The 8,656-nt window shown below is 43.2% G+C and overlaps 1 pseudogene; it reads left to right on the forward strand.

Moving 5' to 3' along the window:
* The first annotated feature begins 6,331 nt into the window (after window positions 1-6,331).
* Window positions 6,332-7,554, forward strand: LOC103283926 (gamma-tubulin complex component 3-like; annotated as a pseudogene).
* Window positions 7,555-8,656: the final 1,102 nt, after the last annotated feature.

The following is an 8,656-nucleotide window of genomic DNA, read 5'->3' on the forward strand; positions in this document are numbered from 1 at the left end:
GTTAAAGGCAGGGTCATGAAGTTCAAACACAGCTACTATGGAGCAAGTTTTGGAAGAGAGGGGATGTGGGTTGTGAAATACCTCTAAATTGTCAACTACAACTATAATTCCAAGGAAGAGAAAGCAGGGCAATTTGAGTGTAAACAAAATGTTCAAGTAAAGAAGGAGTTATATTTAGTACTATGTGTGGGATAAAAATGAGTAAGAAGAGCACAGCCAAAGAAGATACATTAACTGAAGTAAGCAAGGAACAGTGAAAGGGACAAGGAGATACAAGGAGATAAGGAAGTTCACCCTAGGTGAGATCACTGAAAGGTTTGAAATATTGGATACATAATTTAAACTTGAAAAAGAGAAGTCTTGTTGAAGATTTGGAGACAGGAGGCGATGAGGTCAAAAAGGCAGGAGAGAAGCTGACATTCAATCACTTAGAATAAGTGAATAAGCAGTGAGTGTTTCCTCTGTGCCAGACCCTGTGCTGAGCCCTGGATGCTCTAATGGTGTGCTTCTAGAGCATCTGAAGGGCACGCACTGCCTGGAGTTTGGCCAATGGACTCTACTCCTGCATGTTATTGCAGGGAGAATGACAGCAAAGTCAGACAGCTCAGTGACTGAAGCGGGGGGGGGGGGGGGGGGGCCGGAGCGGGGGGGGGGGGAAGGCAGATGAGAGAGCAACATCACCTTTAGGGTGAAATTTTACTTTTCATTCTTTAGTTTTCTCCACTTATAATTAAGGATAAAATATGGGCAATACTTTACTTTCTTTTCAGAGGCATGAGAAATGCAAGGTTTAGTTTTATTTTAGAATGTTAAAAAAAAGCCCGGCCAGTGTGGCTCCAGAGGTTACAGTTCAATTCCCAATCAGGGCACATGCCCAGGTTGGGGGTTCAATTCCCAGGGTGGAGCATGCAGGAGGCAGGCAATCAATGATTCTCTCTCATCATTGATGTTTCTATCTCTCATTCCCTCTCCCTTCCTCTCCGAAATCAATACAAGTATATCCTATCTAATAAAAGAGTAATATACAGATTGATCATCACTGCAACACACAATATAGCTGCCCCCATGTGGTCAAAGATCCTGCCCCCATGTGGACACAAGATGGCCACCACAAGATGGCCAGCAGGAGAGGGCAGTTGGGAGGCACCCAGCCTGCAAGGGAGGGCAGTTGAAAAGGACCAGGCCTGCAAGGGAGGGCAGTTGGAGGTGATCAACTCTGCAGGAGAGGGCAGTTAGGGGTGACCAGGCCGGCAGAGGAGGGAAGTTGGGGGCAAACAGGCTGGCAGCAGAGTGGTTAGGGGGTGATCAGGCTGGCAGGCAGAAGCGGTTAGGGGCAATCAGGAAGGCAGGCAGGCAAGCAGTTGGGAGCAAGCAGTCCTGGATTGTGAGAGGGATGTCCGACTGCCCGGTGGGATCGGGCCTAAACGGGCAGTCGGACATCCCTTGAGGGGTCCCATATTGGAGAGGGTACAGGCTGGGCTGAGGGACAACCCCCCTCCGTGCACGAATTTCGTGCACCGGGCCTCTAGTATATATATAAAAAAAGAACCAGTGTCAAACATAAACTTTGTGGTATGGCCTCCAATAAGTCTCCATGGAGTGAGAGCCTTATACATGGAGTGGAGTAGATAATAATAATAACACTGACTGGATGTTTATTATGTGCCAGACACTATTGTACAGGCTTCACACAAATTAACACATTTAATCCTCACAGTAACCAAATGAGGTAGATACTGTGCTCATCATCCCCTTTATCCAGATGAAAAAAATTGAGGCATAGAGAATTTAAGTGCCTTGACCAAGGTTACACAGGTAGTAAGCAGTGGAACTGTTCTTTAGACCCAGAATATCTGGTTCCAGAATCCATGCAATATAGTGCCTCTTAATTGCTTTTTAAATGTTTAATTTATACCTATTGGCAATATTGGCTGACTGTCCTTTTATATGTCTATCATCATCAGCACTTCTAGCATGTAGGATGCACTTCCATCTCCCAAAGTGACTAAAAGCACAGGGCCAAAGATGCCTATTCTCAATATACTGGGCGCGGTGGGGGCCGGGCGAGGAGGGCGCGGGGGGGGGGGGGGGGGGGGGAGGGCGCAGGATCAGAACCTGTCCTGGCTGACCCTTCAGTGAGAGCTTAAACATAAAGCTTAAAGCTCAGGCCATCTAAGGGATCTAACACTCTCCCTGAGATGCAAGACAGCCATTTCACTCTTAGCAGATGCCAGGCTCATCTCTGCTTTCTGCTCTGCTGCCTCAGCGCCACACACACACACACACACACACACACACACACACACACACACACTCCACTGGGTGAGCCAGCCTATTCAGTCTCCTCATTGTTACAGGGGGCTGGCACATCCAGCTCTCCTCCCCCCACCCCACCCCCAACCCCCTGCCCCAGATCACTTCCATCCTAGCTACTAAAAGCTTACTTCAACTTCTGTGCCCTTCTGACGCCTCACTCTTAGGATGGGAGTTCATGGTTTTCCCAAGGAACTGCCTGCTTGTTCAGGAACTGGGCAGGCATCTCACCCCTGGACTGGAGTTGCCAAACTTGGGCCACCTTTGTTGGTGGCTGTTTCTACTGTAGCTGAGTCCTCAGCCAGATGCTAACATCAGCATGGGCGAGGGAGAGGTCGAAGCTCATTGCTCTGGGAAAACAGGCCAAGCCCAAATTTTTTCAAATTTCCATTCTCAAAGGCTCAATGTCAGTATTATGAATATCAAAGTTTCACTGTCCGATGTAAGTTGGCAACCCTTGGCCTTTTTACATGAACCTTGGATAAGATGGTGTTGAATGTAGGCCTTCTGAGTTACAAGTAACAGAGAGCCACTCATGATGCTTTTAAGAAAAGAGGGGTTTTGCTGTAAGTCTCCATATGGATGGAAAATGGAACTGAGGCAGATCTAGGGACCAGTGGGCCATCAATCCCTCAGAAGATGCCTGATTTCTAATGTGTTGCCGTGTTTCTCTTTCTCTCTCTAGGTGGGTTTCCTCTGCTATTATTTTCTTTTCTCTTTGACTTTTGCAGAACACATTGAAAATTAAGTTCCTCTGAGTCATAGTGGGCCAGCTTCTGCTCCAAATAATACTTCCCGAGTTCCTTCTCTTGGCATTTCTTCCTTCACATTTCTGAAAGAGGGAATACACATCTTTTGAACATCAGGTGTTACAAGTCAATCTTGGGCTGGGTTTTCTCTCCTGTTTCTCCCTCTCCCTCTCCCTCTCCTTCTGTCTCTCAAGTACAGATTGCCTCACTAGAAGCTACTATGGGCTGGTAGATACTATAAACATGTTTAATGTAGATGGGATATTTGAGGCTGAATTGAAACAAGCTCTTGGTAACATGGTATTAACATTATAAATCTCCACAATTAAATTAAAGTGACAGAATTTTTAAAAGTTTAATGTTCAAATTTACAATCATTTCTAGTCAGCCTTTATTTTAATCTTTAAGATGTAAGATTATCCATATTTTTCAAAGTTAATTCTTCAATAAAATCATGTACTATTTTGGAAGAAAGCAGATTTTTAAATGAGTAAATTATCAAAGAAAAATTCAATACTACTTACAATCTCTTTCATCCTCTTAAGCTTCAAAAGTATCCTCAGCTTTTTCAATTTTTTTCCCTGGAGTTTGAGTTCCACTATCTCTAACCTTACTTTAATTTAGCCCAAATGATCATTACAAATGAAATTGCCAGAAGCAACAAGAAATGTTCGAAGGACTTATCCTTATTATTTGGTTTCTAACTTAGGAAGGATCTACAAGGCCAAGGTTCAAAAAAGTATCCTCTAAAGATAATATGTGGAAGAGAAATACAAATTCAGAGATGAAGATATATTTTAGCAATAAAAGGTGAAGTAGCATTAGCTACAAAGAATAAGAATGAGTTTTCATCATTTTAATTTAAAATGTTCTTACCACAATCTAATCAAGAGTATCTCCTTCTTCCAAAGACAGATTTCCATGGTAATTTTTGAAATTTCTTGTTCTAGATACATCCATCATTTCTTCTTGCCCATAGCCCCTTTTTGGAGAACATTTCCTGCTAATATCCCTGAAGGATAGGACTCATCCCTTTGGTAATTGTACCAATAGTGAGCATGTGAGTCAAGGTAGATCATTCATATTCTCCTAGAAATTTGGGAAATTGAAACATAGAGACCTGATCAATCCACATGTTAGGCTCCAGAGCCCATAGATTGAATATAATTAACTGGTAATAGAATTGGCTTTATAGCCAAATTAAAAATGTAGCTAAATGCAAAGTTAAAAGCAGCTGAAATTATGGGGAAGCAGACCTAAAAGGCCTGTGGAAGAAGCTGGTTTCCCTAGGAAAGATGGAGCCAACATGCAAGGAGAAGTAAAGAGAATAATCTTGAGGAAGAGCAAGAGAAATGATCTGCCTGAAGACGAGGTCCCCAGAGGTCTCCAGCTGTGTCATTAATCATAGGATTTCTTCAGACCTTTACAATAAATTCCTTTTTATTTCAACTCGCTTGAGTATGTGTATAGGTTATTTTTTTTTCCTGTAATGAGATTAAGATAATTCTGTTTTTATGTGCATGTTTTTAATCATGATGAAGACTGGATTTAGGATGCCTCGGGAGACAGAAAGGGTTGGCCTCCACTCCTGCCAGTGCCCCCTGAAGAAAATTGAAGGCAAACACCAAAGCATGCATATCTTAAATAATTGCAAAGAACAGCAGTTTCACCCAGAATGGGATTTGATGAGTAACTTCTGTGACTGAGATGGAACTTAATAGAAATGCTTTTCCTAATAAGGGGGGTGATTCAGTCATTGCAATTGTTCAGTAAATTATAGTGAGCATCCACTGTATGTGCTAAGTCCTTGTGAATGGTTCTGGAGCCCTTAGGAGATTAGGCAAGTTATAAAGTTTCCAGTGGGACCATGAGAAAATCTGTTATTATATAATGTACCTTAGACCACTGAATGCTAAGGATGAGTTCAAATGGAGAGCACTGGGCTGGAGGTTTGGGAGGTTTGGACCACATATAAAAAAATCAGCCCTTTCTTGCTTTGAACAAAGCCCCCTGAGCAAGTTTCTGAGATAATTCCAAACAAGTCAATGAACATCTATTAAAAATGAACTAGTGTTGGGTACTAAACATACTCTAAGCTGTTTAGTACCAAACAGCTTTTTGGACTAGAAAGCCAACAAAAAACCACACACACACACACACACACACACACACACACACACACATCCAAATGTTATATCCTGATAAGAAATACCATTTACTCATTAGATCCCTGTTTATATTGATGCCTGCATGTTGTGTTGATAGATTCTGTAACCGTCTAAGACCCTTGTGACTTCTTGATCTTCTGTCATTAGTTTAAATTTGATCCTGTTAGGAACAGATGTGGTCCCAAATAATGTCATTTTAATTTGAGAAGAGCATTGGTAATTAAAAACCCTCAACTTGCTTTATGGATAAAGTCCACTAAGTCCTAGACCTGGAAACACAGTGTCAGTCTTTTTAAGCAATGATATATTTGGGCCATTTTTGCTGTTGAAGAAAGGGGCCAACAGCATAACTTTCTGAATCCACAGCTCATGAGCAACCCATCAGCTGTCAGCACAGCAAGCAAGTCAAAGAGAGCAGTCCGGCCAAGAGCTGAAGCTGTCCATCACATCGACGGAATACAGAAGAACATACAAATATCTTTGGATTCCTAAATAGAATTGCCTATTTATTCCATGACAGCTCAAGAAACCCTCTTAGAATCAATTAAGGGTCCCAGCACAGTTGGGATTGGAGACTTAGAGGGGAAAGCACAAAATAAGAAAGTATTTAGAGAGCATCTTGTCCTCCCTAAGTGCTTCATAATCATAATGTTACGGTTGAGTGCCTATCAAATTATAGCTGAAGATCAAGCAAAACACAGACATTTTCAGAGCAGTTACTGCTCACTTAATGGTCTGGGAGGGCAAAAGATAAATTCTTGAAAATGTCAGGTATTCAATAAGTCATATTCTTAGAGAGAAAGAAAAAAATCCTTCCAGAATCCAGGCTCATTACCTAAGATAAAAGTCATGGGTCATGTCCAGCAGGAATTTACAAAAGAAACACAAATGTTGCAACATTAGTCCCAAAAGCTCCATAATCAACCTGGGGGATTTTAGCTGTTTGGATTTATTCAGCTACGTTCTGCCAAATGTCATGCTATCAAGAAGCAAAAGACTCCAGCGGGGCCTTTTGGGGATGCCTGGAGCCCAAGGGCCAGGCACAGGCCTTGGGGCACCGCGGGACTCAGCCAGGGAAGGCGGGCTGGGGTCTGCTGCTCCATGAGGGCTCCCTACCAGAAGTCACAGAATGTCCTGCAGCAGAACCTGTGTTGCCAGATTCTGGGCAAGAGCGAAGCTGATGTAGCCCCAGCAGTTCCAGGATGGCGCGCAAGTTACCGGCATCAACTTCGCCTTAACTGTTGAAAGAGATGAAATTCTAGTAACTGAAAAGAATACAGACAGAACTCACTCGACAAAGAAGGGAAGCAAACACTGCATTGTCTGCAAAACGCCACAGAAACTTCATTCACAAGGAGTTTTGAAAAATAAATAGTCATCTCTACCTCTTGCTGAGCCTTAGTGAAGATCCATGCAAGCAGCCAAACAAGGTTTCTAGCTACACCACGTTATTACCGAGAGATGCCCACTCACCTCCCTGCTCCTCTGCCAGGCCTCAGACTCTCCCGCTGAACCCCCAGGATCGCAGCCCCAAGTCAGCACAGGGCTCTCTGGCCCCATGGGAGGCAGCGGCACCAGCAGTGCAAGCCCATCGTCTCACCAAGGCCCCGGGAGTAGAAGACTGTTTTCCACAGCAATTGGGGGTCATGTCTTGCATGGACTTTCACTGCAAACCAGCCTTCTGTGCAACCTGCTTCCTCAAAAGGCATCCCCAACACTGTTTTCCGCAATGTGACAAGGTCAAGGGGACATGTGGAAATTACTGAGGCAGCCCTTGTCGGAGACATTTTGTATGTATTGCAGGGCCTAGATGGCAAAATCATCAAGATGAGCAACACTGAGCATTGTTACAAAGTAGAGGGAAAGGCAACCCTAAATACATCTTTGAGGGATATAATAGACTGGCTGCGTTGGGATAGTTACACAATAAAATCAGGAAATACACAGGCCAGAGGAGTCTAGACTGTTCATTTGGACTTGCAGGTCAGAGCTTTTGTGCTGCTTTGCATCAAGAACTCAAAGAATATAAGCTATTTCTCTGTTTTACCTTCCCAGCTACAGTCAGAGGATGATCAGGGTGTGGATTTGGACTTTGAGAATAGCCCAACACTCCCGTGCCTCCTGGTTTGGACATCCGATCCCAAGACAAGACTGAAGACTCTTGCAGCCCCGGTGGACCACTGCCAACAAAGGAAAGGAGGTGAGCTAGCCTCCGCTGTCCACACTACATGGAAACAGGAGCCCTGTACATGAGGTCCCTGGTGCATCACCTTCTCGCCTTAGTGTTGCATCCTGTCCTGAGCTTCCTTTACCGTTGGACATAGGTCAGGGAACGCGAGGACATACTGTGAAGGAAGGACGGCTACTCTACTGTCGGACTCAGATTTAAGAAGCATGGGACTCAATTACTCATTTCAGTAAGGTGACCACACTTCATTTGAACGCCGCACATATGTTGTACAGTGATTTGAAAGCCAATTACATCATTTATCGGCAGAGCTGTATTTGGTTAATGGAAAACTGTTCTCCCATTTTTAATAGTGGGAAATTCGGCAAGGTCACCTCGTCCAGATTTACTAGCAATAGCAAGTTTATGTCAAAGATAGTTTGAGGACTCCTAAGCCTTAGTCCAGTGTTCCTTGCAGAACAATATGATATGTTCTCTTGCTTTGCATGATTACATGAAACTAAACTGACTGTGGTGCGAACAATTTTAATGAAACAAGTCACTTGCATTTGTACCCATTGTATTAGTTAGTTCTGCTGTAACGCAATGTGTGTTCCTAAAAAAACAACAACAACACTGTGCTAAAATCTCAGAGTAAAAACCACAGGAATTCTGACAAGTGGGATGAAGGGGGGCATCACACTAAAAACCCTTGCCAGTGATGTGAAATTTAAAAAGTCTAGCAACTTAATAGAAGTTGTAGCACAGTTTTAGGCACATAGTAAATTGCTAAGAAATGTGTAATTTCTAGAATAAAAATGGCTTTTACCTTGAAAAAGCCCTGTTCTTGGCTCGCAGACATGGGCCAAAGGAGGCTTGTCTGAAGTGGAACAGAAAGTTGTGGCTGCCAACACACACAACGGACTGAGGTGTCTGGTGGGTTTGAGATGTGTCTGTGCGACTTGTGGATTCCCATGTGGCTGGGTTGCTGTTTTCACCTAGTTTCTCGTGGGTGAAATTGCCCTTAAGCAATCATGAAATTTGTGTTATGCTCAGATAGTTTCCTAATGATCAGTTGTGTCATAACAAGTTGTTTTAAAAACAAGCACAATAGCAGAACCAACTGTATGTGGTATTATTTTGTGGGTGTTTTGGAAACACATACATGGCATTCTGTTTGTGCATATGTATTGTGCAAGTCGCTCAATACCTTCCATGATGGTATTATAGTTGTACTTTATTACTGCATATTATTTCAC

Source organism: Eptesicus fuscus, chromosome 5 (genome assembly GCF_027574615.1).
Source record: "Eptesicus fuscus isolate TK198812 chromosome 5, DD_ASM_mEF_20220401, whole genome shotgun sequence".
Taxonomy (NCBI): Eukaryota; Metazoa; Chordata; class Mammalia; order Chiroptera; family Vespertilionidae; genus Eptesicus; species Eptesicus fuscus.